Source organism: Heteronotia binoei, chromosome 10 (genome assembly GCF_032191835.1).
Source record: "Heteronotia binoei isolate CCM8104 ecotype False Entrance Well chromosome 10, APGP_CSIRO_Hbin_v1, whole genome shotgun sequence".
Classification (NCBI taxonomy): Eukaryota; Metazoa; Chordata; class Lepidosauria; order Squamata; family Gekkonidae; genus Heteronotia; species Heteronotia binoei.
The window spans coordinates 65,129,310-65,142,410 of NC_083232.1; the positions used below are offsets into that span (position 1 = coordinate 65,129,310).

The window sequence follows — 13,101 nt, forward strand, 5'->3', positions numbered from 1 at the left end:
GTTGGGGTGGGAGGGACAGAAGGAAGAATCTCGGGAGCTATCTCCTCCCCCCTTCGGAAGTGCTTTCATCTCGCCCCCCCCCCCCCCCAAGAAAACCAGCCTCTGCTCTGCATGAAAAAGCTCTTTGCCAGCAGTTTGACAATTGCAGTTCATTCCTGCAGCTCATCAAAGTAAAGCAGGTGAGAAAAAAATCCAGGCTGACCATTTACTGCTACCGAAACAGAATAAAAAGAAGAATCGCTTTCTCTATTCCACTTCTGGGATTCTTCTGTAAACAAGACCCACTCGCTCTCTCCAGGACCCCCACCCCCTGTCCCTCCACCCTTTCCAGACTTAGAGCCAACAAGCTCAAAGGGAAGATCATGGACATGCTGGTAGGAGAGTCTCAAAGAAGTCAGTAATTGACTTGCATTGGAGTAAGTTTTTAGGGAAAAGTTGGATCTACATGGATCTTTATGAATTCATATGATTTTTACATTGAAATGAAATCAAACCACTATTATTCTGTAGATCCTGTTTTAGACTATAGGCAGGATCACAAAAATCAGCCTCCACGGATTCGTGGCGCCTCACCAGTGCAAAAACAGGGTTCCAAAGCATGGATCCTCATGAATTCATATGATTTTTATGGTTAAATGAAATCAAACCACCATCATGATGTAGGTCCTGTCTTAGACTATAAGCAGCACCAGAAAAATCACGCCTCCATAAATCTGTGGCGCCACAACAGTGGAAAAACATGTTTCGAAACCATGGATCCTCATGGAACCCCATGATTTTTGCTTTGGATCCTCCCAAGCTCACCATCAGTTCTTATATCATGTCCATGGGCAGAGTTTGCACCACAGAAATTGTAGGTCCACAGCTTCGTGGCAGCACCATGGACCAAAAACTTGGTTTTGAATCATGGATCCTCATGGATCTTCATGGTTTTTGCTTTAGGTCACCCCAAGCTCACCATCCAATCACATTTCATGTCCATAGGCAGAGTTTGCACCACAGAATTCATGGATCCATGGCTTTGTGGCAGCACCATGGACCAAAAACTTGGTTTTGAACCACGGATCCTCATGGATCCTCATGATTTTTGCTTTGGGCCATGCCAAGTTCACCATCACATATCATGTCCATGGGCAGAGTTTGCACCACAGAAATGATATATCCATGGCTTCGTGGCAGCGCCATGGACCAAAAACTTAATTTTGAATCACAGATCCTCATGGATCCTCATGATCTTTGCTTTTGATCCCTCCAAGCTCACTATCCAATCACATATCCTGTCCAAGGGCAAAGTTTGCACCACAGAAATCGTGGATCCATAGCTTCGTGGCAGCACCATGGACCAAAATCTTGGTTTTGAACCACAGATCCTCATGGATCCTCATTATTTTTGCTTTGGATCCTCCCAGGCTCACCATCAGCTCTTATATCATGTCCATGGGCAGAGTTTGCACCCCAGAAACCATGGATCCACGATTTCTGTGGTGCAAACAATCCGTGGAGGCATATAAGAACTGATGATGATCTTGGGGGGATCCAAAGCAAATATCATGAGGATCCATGATTTGGAAACATGTTTTTCCACTGTTGTGGCGCCACAGATTCATGGAGGCATGATTTTTCTGATGCTGCCTATAGTCTAAGACAGGACCTACAGCATGATGGTGGTTTGATTTCATTTCACCATAAAAATAATATGAATTCATGAGGATCCATGCTTTGGAATGCTGTTTTTGCACTGGTGAGGCACCACGAATATGTGGAGGCATGATTTTTGTGATCCTGCCTATAGTCTCAGACAGAATCTACGGAATAATAGTGGTTTGATTTCATTTCAATGTAAAAATCGTATGAATTTATGAAGTTCTGTGTAGATCTGACTTTTACCCAGACCCAGTTTTTAGAGTATCCAGTTGCAAACACTTTGCATTTTCACTTACTTGTCCCTTGCAATCCTTAACTCTTCCCCCTTTCTCCCTCTTTGCCAAAATGCAAGCTGTAGCCTCCTTGGTTGGGGCAGAGACTTACCTTATGTTAGTCTGTACAGTTCCCTATATGGGAACAAAACTATGAATATTATTACCAGTTCTCCTTTTTCAAGGTGAGAAGCTCTCTAAATTTTATATTGGCTTGTAAGAAAGTCCCACTGAATTGCAGCTGAGAGTCCTGAACCTTTACTCAGAAGTAAGTTCCATGGGCAGAGTTTGCACCACAGAAATTGTAGATCCACAGCTTCGTGGCAGCACTATGGACCACATAGCTCAGCATTTAGTATCAAGTATGTATGCTTGGGACTGTGGCCTTCTTTGCTGCAGATCCCAAACAGTTTATGCACTTAAAGAAATGCAAACAGTCGTCAGATCCCTGGAAAGAAACACATGTCATATTGAGAAGGGAAAACCAACCTGGGTTTTTCTCTTACTGTTCAGGTGAAGCTCCTGTGAATTTAGGGGGAGATATTTGTGAGTTTCCTGCATTGCACATGGAGTTGGACTAGATGACCCTGGAGGTCCCTTCCAACTCTATGATTCTAGGTTCCTATCCTTTCACCACTGCTGCACAACTCTAGAGAAGGGAATTTAAACTTTAAACCTCTTCTCTGGTATGGCACTGCAGAAGGGCGCACAAAGTTAGTTTTGGCTAGGGCTCAAAATGCTCTAGGGCCAGCCCTGCTGAAGCTTCCCCTCCCCATACAAACACCCGATGGGGTGTTTAAATGGAGTGTGTGTGTCAGATTGCCCACAGGTCCCTTCATTTTTTGAGTGGGGGCGCCATTTTTTGGGTTTAGTAGGGATTCTAACCAGTGATGCCAGGGACAGTGAAACATCGTGATGCCCTAACCTAGTGGGAGAATTATTGTTATTACTCACTCACTCCTCCCTCTTTTTCTCTTTCACTCTGCTCTCCTGTCCAATGCCCCACCACCCAAACTTTTCTGGCTACATTCATGCCATTGATTGCAGTGGACTTAAACTGGAGTAACTTTGTATAGCATTGCATGGTGGGTTTATTAATGAATCAGCTAGCATATGAATTTTATAGCACTATTAGAAGTGAAGAGATTAATCCTCTGTTAAAAAGGAACATAAGTTTAATGGCTAAAGAGAAGGTCATTTGGTATTCCTTTATACAGCAGAGACACTGCAATATTTGCTGGCTTCCTCACACACAGCTATGAAAACCAAGGTGACTAAAATAAATGCACTACATTTGTTAGTTCCTTAATTACCCCCATGGAGTAATTTTAATTTAAATTTATCATTTTTAAAAGATCTGATATCACTGACTGTTGCTTTAGGACATCAAAGTATTGGTAGAGACAAAGGGTCCTCCGGCAAGTAGAAAATTTCATGATTGATCCTTAAATATTCGTAATTACTAATTAACACTATAAATTATTAACACAACATACTAATTAACATTATCATAACTGTGCATTTAAAACTGGGGGGGGGGGACTCTATTCGGTCCTCATTTTCGTAATTATATGTAACAAGGTCAGTGAGTATTACTGCTTCCTCCTTCATCGAAAGGAAGCCAGGTGACCTTCTCCATGTCCATGAAATATGTATTCTTCTTTTTTAATGGAGTCTTAATCCTTTTATTGCTAACAAGGGTATAAAAACCACATGCTTGCAGATAATAAGGAAAAGCTCCCAAATGGCTACTTTTAGAAGTATGTTCTCAGAAAATTACTGGGTCTTTAAAACAAACAAGCAATACATGTTTCTTTTTATTATTTTTTCTTTTTTTCATCTTGGTTTTATATTTTGCCCCCCCCCAAGTCATTTTTTTAAGAGCAATTTTCCTCATAAAAGCATACAGATATGTCTTCTCTTCAGCACAAGGTGGTGGGGAGCAATGATAAGAGGATGGATTGACTGCTAAAATCTCTGTATTGACCTGAAGGGCTGTTGCAAACAAAATTAATTTGATCATGTAGCATTCCTGTTTTCTGGAACATGATGCATTGATACCTTGTAGGAAAGGACTCAACTGGCAAGTTGTTTGTGCAGAATCTGGATCACAGTGTGGAAATCTTCTGTCTCTCTGTCCCCGTCCCCCCCTTTATGAGTCTCCAGACACATACAGTCTTGATACAGTGTGGCGCTGACTTGGATCCTCTTGAAAAGCTGGAGGCTGGTTGATTCCTCCTACATGTTATAGTTTTTTTACAAGGATGGAGGGTCAAAAGGCTTTAAGAAAAGACCATCTGGAAAGCCCATAATTCACCGTTCTAGAAAGCCCATAAACAAAACATGATGGGAAGAATGTTTTCCCTTTGTTGGTGCCATCCCAGCAACTGGTATTCAGCAGTCAACTGCCTCCGATCATGGAGGTTCTATTTATTTACTAAGCCTCTCTGGCACTCTTACTTCCTGATGGGCAAGAGGATGCTGCTTGTAAGACACTTCCTAATACAGGGGGGGAGTATAGAAAAAATTACAACTTGGGGGAAGTGATAAGAGGTTTACAAAATTATGCATGGGGCAGAGACAATTTATAGGAATTTCCCCTCCCTCCCTCACTCTCCCAATGCAGTTGATGAGCAGTTGATTCAGGACAGACAAAAGGGAGTAATTCTTTACTCAATTAGTAATTAAATTGCAGAATTTACTGCCAGGGGCCATAATGATAACTTTAAAAAGGGACTACTAGACAGATTCATGAAGAACAAGTCCATCAATGGCTACTAGCCCTGGTATCTACAGGAAAGCTTTGAATATCAGTTCTAAGAGGCAGCACAGTGGAAGTGTTGGCCATTTGTTTGCCCTCCCAGGCATCTAGTTGCTCACTGCATGAAACAGGATCCTGGCCTAGATGGACCACTAGATGTTGTTATGACATCACTGATTAGTTGGTGCTCCTCTGTATGTGTTTAAATAAGTGGATCAGAAATAAATTATTGTTACCTTGCACAGAATTTTTTTTACTCAAATCAATATTGCTGATCAGATTTATGTGAATAAAGGTCAGTGTATGGATAAGGATTTGAAAGACTGGAGGGATGATGGAACACTTTTGAAAGTCCTAAACATTGTCAATTTATGTAGAGAACATTTTAAACCCTCCGTTTCTAAAAGGATGTTGCCTGGATAGGTGCATTTCTGATGCCTCCGACAAAAATAGAGTTTGCCCTGCAGCCATCTGACAGGACTTTTGATTTCTTTTCCCTTTATACAAAAGTACTTCTATTTTTCAAACAAACATATATAAAACATGAACTTTGCAGGCTCTATGATAGAAAACACTGGGTGAACAGGCCTCCCATACAAAACAGATTTTTGTAATCTTTGGTTAGGTTTCACAGCTTAGGGAGCAAAAATAGATGGTCATGTTATACTAAAGCAGCGTGTCCTAGCATAACTTGCATTTGGTTATTCTTCTCACTACCGACATGCCTGACTCTGCAATACAAAACATTTCTCATAAAAGTGAATGAAAACTGTCCCCTGCCAGACACTTATTATTAGTCAGAAGAGAGATTTCTCACACCTCAGCAGCCCACCCAATAGTAGCCTGGTCAGCTTATTATGTAAAACTCAGTGGTTATTAAAAGATAAGAGATAAAGGAGCATTTGGGGACACCATTGGAAGGCAAACCTTTCTATTCAAGAAATAGTAGTTGACTACTTATATGAGGGGCAACTATTACAAGTCAGTGTGGTGTAGTGGTTAGAGGGTTAGACTAGGATCTGAGAGACTCAAGTCTGAATCCTGACTCTGTCATGGAATCTTGGTAGGATTGACTAGGGTTGCTTGTGCTGGTGGGGGTGGGAGGGAGCTTTCCAAGAGTAGAGGTGGAACAATGTCACTGTATGTGATATTCGCAATAGGATGATGTCATGCCAAGGTGATATCATCACACTGGGGATATCAAGGGTGATGCTCTAGTTTTTGAGCAAAGTCTATGCTGAAATTGATCTCAAACCATGGGATTTTGCTCAAAAACCATAGCATCATTGTGCAACATCATTTCTGTGTGATGTCATTACCTCAGGAACATCATGCGGAGTCATGGCTGTTGGGGGCTGGGCTTCTCCCTGTTGGCCAGCTGCAGGTAGGAACCCGTGAAATTAGGGGATCCTCTGCTCCTACGTTGGACAAGCAACCCTATTTGGAGCCATTAACAGACTCTCAACCTAAACTACCTGTTTATGTTATGAACTGAGAAGAATGAACTGAGCTGCTTTTGATCCCGTCCTAAACCGATCTACTCAGATGTCCCATTTTATTACTCTCAAAATAAGTGTCCTTAGAACTGCAACTTTATTTATGTAGTTTGGAGAGCCAGTTTGGTGTAGTGGTTAAGTGTGTAGACTCTAATCTCGGAGAACTGAGTTTTGATTCTCCACTCCTCCTCATGCACCTGCTGAGTGACCTTGGGTTCTCTGAGAGCACTTTCAACTCCACCTACCTCATAGGGTGCCTGCTGTAGGGAAAGGAAATTGTAAACTGTTCTGAGACTCCAAGTGAAGGGTGGGGTATAAATCCAATCTCTTCTTCTTCTAGTTTATAGTCATGAAATGTATACAGCTATCTCCATGGCTACATAAAGTCTTTCCCTCTTCACTGGCAACTACTGTGTGACTCATTCCCATATAGCCATACGACTCCTCCCCTTGATCCTTATTATGATGCAGTTGTGGTATAGATGTAGGCATCTGAGGATTAGGAGAGTGCAGTAGTAAAACAAATTCAAAGCCATGTCATCTACTTAGGTTATTTCTAAAACAGGAATTAAGTGGTTGTTGGTCAGATGACAAAATTTGTTCCAGCATAAGCTTTAGTGATGTGGTGGCAAACCACCTCTGAATGTTTCTTGCCCTGAAAACCCTACAGGGTCACCATAAGGGTCACTATAAGTCAGCTGTCACTGGACAGCACTTTCCACTTATATTTATTATATTCTTATACAATATAAAAATATTTATAAGACAACATAGCTGCTATTCTAACAATTACAACTTTTTAAAGTAAAAAAAAATGTTAATGTAATACTAAAAAGGGATACAATTTTTCTTACAGGACTCCTGTTTTATTTCTACTACTAACAAAACTCCAGCTTACCTGCGGACTATAGTAAGTGAAGTCAGCGTTCTAAGGTCTGATGTATGACTGAAGTATTGTTTTTGTTTAAGTGAAGGGATCCTGCAGACCTTTTTAACATTCAGGCTTTGTTGGTTTTGATGTGCATGATTTTATTCTATCTAATGGATTTAAGATTTGATTAGAGGTACATTTGATTTTTTTTCTGCTGTGCCACTGAAGCATTTTGATTTAGTAGGAAATGATGGCAGCCATGTCCTTTTGCCCAGCATCCTATTGGGCATGGGAAGTTGACGAAGTAGGTTTACTTAAAATAGGCATTGCCCTGCAAGATTCAGATACTGGTCAATTGCTTTGTAGTTTATACTGTGTTTGATTTCTCACTGGAAGGATCAATACTGTATTCTTGAACTGCAGTATTTCTTAAATACAGTAATTATTTTATCATCATGTGCCTTGGTTCCTAGAGTGTATTGCATTTGTACCTTACAATGCACTTTGTCCTCCAGGGGTATTCTTTTGAATATTACAAGCTCTGCCATTTTATTTGGGAATAAGACTTTTCCAATGTGGTTTATACACCAGAAATCAATGTTGTTTTCCCACTCCACCCCACCCCCCCAGCAATGTTGTGCATTCATGCACCTCCCAGGTTCTCCATGGCTTTTATCCAGTCTTTCCCAAAATCTCTTTGCTGTAAAGTTTTGGGAAACGTTGCAGTAAAGCCTGAGTGTGGATGGGGGGCCCAGTCCACACAACACCCCTACTGCTAGAAGACTTTTTTTTTGAAAATTGGCAACTGAGTGTTGTTATATCATTGTTATAACAATGCATCTACCAGGTTTCTTGAATTACCATCAATCACTTTTTTATTGTGGAGATATGCCTTTCCCATTATATCTCTCCCAGTAAAAGGGCCAGAGATTTTCTTTAATTAAAAAAGCTGGAAATTCAGATAACCTGATTTACATATTGTTAAAGTATTATAACAATACTCAATTGATACTCAATTGCTGATTTAAAAAAAAATACCTGAAAAATCAGGGTGGTGATGGGGAGAATGGCAGTTGTTGGGAAACTGGAAGCAGGAAAACCTTTGCCATGGAAGTCTGGTATCAACAGCTCCAGCAGTGAAGCTGACCAACTTGAATCTAGTAGTTTCGTTGGGGTCAAACATTCAGCATAATCCTGTATTTCAGAACTAGATTTTCAAAGATGGCCAGAAAAATATACAGGAATGAAGCATGTTAACCATTTATGTTTTCTAGATGATGTGGAAATACAATCTGAAGATGACATTGAGAAATGAACATACATCTGAGCATTAGGGCAGCCATATTTGTCCTCCATGTAATCTGTGATCACTTTGTAAAAAGAAGAAGTATGTATTTGTGCTTAAAACAGCTTATCTAAAGGAAGCTGGTAAGCAAATGTCTTGGTTAACATTTATTTCTAGGACTATGGCGGAAACCGAAAACGCTACGGTTAACACAGACTGTTCCTTGGACTGTGCAGATGTCAGCAGTTGAAATTCGCTCAGAATCTTAAGTATTGAAAAGAAAAAACACCCGACTCGTTGTGCATGCTCAAATACTATGTAACCAATGCCTATAATTGTCTAGCCCACCCTAAGTTGTGTGTGGGTGCTTGCAGACTTGTTTCTGTGTTCACCTGTTTGCCTGACAAATAAATCTTTGAACCTGTGACCTGGTTGTCTTCCTGCTTGACCATCGGCTAGATAACTGATCTGGTGATTTCCATCACAACATGCCAGACACTGGAACATGAGTGAAACCCACGTATGTTCAGCTAAGAGAAGGCATGTAGCAACCTTATCTAGATTGCTGGTATACTGTTCTCAAGGCTTGTGCTCTATCCCATTACAGGGACTGACCTGCTGGTTGAATGCCAACCCTATCTACTTTCCATCTGAGGATAGTTGGAAGCCAGATCTAAGGCAGGCGGCCCCTACCACCCACCCCCCACCCCCCGGGGGAAATCTAAGCGCTCCCTCATCCCAAACCGAATTTACCTCCCCTTCCCCTTAGAGGCGCGCTTTCTCCCCACCCGCGCACTGTGCATGAAGGTAAAAAACATTCCCGCGGAGTTCCTCCTTTCCTCAGTCTCAGCAGAAGGTTGAAGCTTTCCTTCTCTCCAAGCCCCTGGAGGCTCAAGTGGCTTCCCTGAGTAGGCCGCGGAGGAGCTGGTCCTCGTGTAGCCATGCCTTCTGTCCTCGCAGTACGGAGCAGGAGGCGCCTACTAGATACAGTAAAGCTACTTGCCGCCTGTTGCTTTGCCTAGTCAGGGACTGGGCGCGCGTTCTTGCAAGCGAGGATTTGTTCCCGGCGGTGCTTCCTGGGTTGGAGGGAAGGCTCGTAGCAGAGACAGAACAGATCGCCGGACAGTCTTGATGCACATCATGCAATCAGACTGCATTGCGCCCCTGGTATAAACTGCATCGTTGCCTAGTTTTCATCTCCTCTTTTAAGCTGCTGTGCACCGATACATGGAAAGTGCCGAGGAAAGAAAATGGGGTGGGGAGGGTGGTTCAGCCGGCACGAAACGAACTCGTTCATTCGCTGGGGCAGATGGCAGGTTCCTCCTGGCAGGTTCGCCCCCAATCTGACTCTCCTCCTCCCCTCCATTCGAAAACTGAGATGGGGAACTGATCTGCGCATATACGATTCCTGAGCGAGCTGGGAAAGATAAAAAGATGCATCACCGTCAATGAGACTGCTAGATCAACAGGGGGAAAGGAGTGGGGGAGGCGGAGATTGCAGAGGAGTGGTTGCTACCAGTTCAGTGTTCCAAAAGGGAGTCAAGGCAGCATTATATCTTTTCTTATAATAGCGCTGGAATGCTTCAGCCAAGAGGGGACATTTCCAAATTTCCTAAGTGCCCGAAGCATAAGTCGGGTTCGCAAGAGCAACAGGAGCTGGAGTTTGTTGAGCGTCATGAAGAATGACATCAAACCCGGGAAGCCTAAAAATGGCAGGGTTGGCAGGTGCAAATGAATGGTGCAGTCCTAAATAGAGTTGCACCCTTCAGAATCCAGCGGTGGAGAAAACTCCGTTTAGGATTGCACTACAGAGCAAACCACAACAAAGGCAGCGAGGGGGAGGGCGTAGGATTTGAAACCTAGAAAATCCCGTGGCTTGCAAGGACGCTTGGCTTCCGTGCAGTATGTCTTGAAATAATGCTAGATTTGGCCGGGGAAAAGAAACTCCGAAGCGAGATCCCAAGGCACAGCAGAGAACGCTTTCTTGCAAGAGACCGACGTTTAGCCAAACGGAAGATTTGCATGGCAGAGCAGAGCCCTGGCTTTGGGAGCCCAGAGAGCGAGAAGAGACGCTAAGCTGATAACCTTTCCGGAGGCGCGCGGAGGAAGGCGGGGGGGGGGGGGAATCCTGGCGTGCCCATTTAGGAAGGGGTTGCTGTGACTTCCCTTGGCCTCGCCTCTGCCTGCAGACACTCCCAGCTGGGGAGAGAAGCGCGCCAGACAACCCGCTTGCACTCCGTGCCTCTTTTGCCTGCACGTCTAATAAGCGGAAACTCTACCCCTCCAAAGCGAGGCGGCTCCCGCCTGGCCAAAGGCTGCGTGCGCGCCTCGCCAGCCAGCAGGGAACCCGCTCGCGATTCCCTCCCTCCCCTCGCCCGGAATGCCAAGTCCCCCGGGGGTGGGCAGGAGGAGAGGGCGGGGGCTGCAACACCGAGAAGCCCCTCCCTGATCGCCGCCGCGGCAGCACCTGTGGAGCACGAGGCGATCGGGGCCCCGCCGCCTCCCTGGCGCAGAGCGGCTCCAAGTCCTCCCCGGGTTTGGCGTGTCTCTGGCCAAGGCGCTGTCTTTTCTCTTTCTGGTGCCACGCCCGGGTTTGCAGGACGCCGCCGCCGCCGACCTACCGCTGCTGCTGCCGCCGCCGCCGCCACTGCTCAGCATTCGAGGAGCGAAGGGCCCGAGCGATTGGGACGTGCCCGCCGGCTGGCAGCCCAACATGAGGCGAAGGGCAAGGCGGCAGTCCAGCCGAGCGGCGGGAAGCGCCTCGGGTCGCTTGGGGATTTTGCCACACTGAAAAACTGAAAAAAAAAAAGGGGGGGGGAGAGAGAAGGGGAACCTTGAACCCTGATCGGTTGCTACGGCAGGACTCCCGAGTCTCCTCGGGATTGGGAGGAAGAGCTCTCCCTAAATGCCTCGCTTTTGGCTTCCCCGGGCAGGCGTGCAACAAATGGCAGCCAGGGCTGTGATCCGGGCTGCAGTCGCAGCAGCGGCGACTCCCAGGTGAGGCTTAGAGGCTCCGGTCTGCAAGCTGCAGCTCTCCATGCATGCCTTCTGCGCCTCGCCTTCCCTGCCTGAGTCACCCCGCCGCCGCACTTGGTAAGGCTCTCGGAAGAACTCCTTGGCACGCGTGAGGGGGTGGGGGGGCAGGCTTGGATGCCTGGGGTGGGTTGCAGAGTTAGGGTAGCGCCCTGTGCCAACTTCAGATCACCAGGGGCTCTTGGATCTTTCACATTTCGCCAAGCCCGGTTCCCCTACCGGGGAAGAAATCCCAATACAGGGAAAGGGTGGGGGATTTGTGTCAAGAAAGGACGGTGATGTGCGGGGTGTGTGTGTGTGTTGTATGTAGAAGACCTTACAATGTGACACTGAAATGAGAAATGTAATGGTGGTGTAGAGATTCTCAGGAAGTGGTAACTGGCAGTGTGTGTCTCTGTGTGCCTTTCTCTGTATGGACTGGTTAGGGTGGTACCACAACAGTAGCATCTTCTTTTTTAAAATACTTGGGGCTATGAGTGTGCATGTGGATGTAACCAATTGTCACATAGCCTTTAGAGATGATAAGAAAATAGCACACCAGATGTTTGAATTGGTCCAGTGCTGAACTTAGAGAGAAAAGGGTCAAACTACATAAGGACTTTGAGATGCCAAATGTCATGGAAAGGTGACTTTTAAAATACAAAAGGAGATTCTGGAGGGGAAAGAAAGGATTCTGGGAAATACAGGAAAAATGGCACTTGGCAGTATAAGTTGGGATGGAATACATCCTGGTGCCAGGTTCATGGTGATGTGTTCTTCATGATAAGATGTTCACATGCTTAACTTTTGCTTATGACTTCATTAAAGGACTGTCAATAACAGGTGCAGAGTGAATGTGTGGCTTGATATCAAAGTCCAGAATATGTAAACTATATTATAAACTGACTCACCTAGTACCTTTGCCCTGCCCTGCCCTGTGTCTGTTTCTGATATCCCAATTTAGTGATATTTTGGCTCAGAGTGTCAGAACAATGGTACAATTGATAGGACAAGTTCAGCAACCCTTAGTGCTTCAAATAAGCCCTGATGTCATTGAACAGATTTGTGTAAATAAGTTTTACTTACAGGCTGTTCTCTTAATACTGTCAAAGAGATGGGATCCATTAATGCAAATGGGAGATGTGCCACTAACTGACTTGCAGCCAAAAATTAGGTTTGGACCTAGCCCTCTTGACCTCTCCAAAGTCAATGAGAACGATTGCCTTTGACTGCCTACATGGGGACTGCCCACAGAAGCTATATTTCTACTTCCTTTGTAGGCTGGTAGAAGTGCTTGGGCCTTTTGTAATCTTTTATGTGCTGTTACTGGAAAAATCATAGCTTTTGGATGCTGAGAAAGATGATTACTGATAAGCCACGTGTACCAGGAAAGAAAGGTAACAAACATAAATACTTAAAAGCCAAATTTAATGGGAAGGTGATCTTGGACCAGTTTGTATCTCTCTTGCTTATCAGTGCCCTAGCTCAGTCAGCCTCTGAACATGCATCTTTTGGAACCACTTTGGAAAGCAAGGCCTTGTTTACGTGTTCAGTTATGGAAGGATAACAGTCCATTAATTCACTTCAGCTCCTGTTTTGTTTACACATTCAAGGGATGAGGTGAGGTGAAACCATACAGTCAGGCCATACAGTGATCTTTTAAAGAGCAGCAAGGTCTTGCCTATGCAGATGGGTGATGTTTGGTGAAAACACTAAGATGTATGAATAATGTGAGATTATCAGCTAGGATGTTTTGCTGA

At 44.5% G+C, this 13,101-nt stretch overlaps 1 protein-coding gene across 3 annotated transcripts in view; it reads left to right on the forward strand.

Annotated features, from left to right (window-relative positions):
* LRRC3B (leucine rich repeat containing 3B) overlaps window positions 1-13,101 on the forward strand; it is a 151,425-nt gene that overhangs the window by 66,801 nt on the left and 71,523 nt on the right. Inside the window, exon 1 of one of the 3 annotated variants that reach the window (XM_060248806.1) lies at window positions 10,996-11,345. The exons of 1 other annotated variant lie outside the window; for it this stretch is intronic. The gene's annotated coding sequence lies outside the window, so the exon portion shown is untranslated. Of the gene's footprint in view, window positions 1-10,995; window positions 11,346-13,101 lie in introns of those variants that run through there. One more of the 3 variants, XM_060248802.1, reaches the window with a different exon arrangement.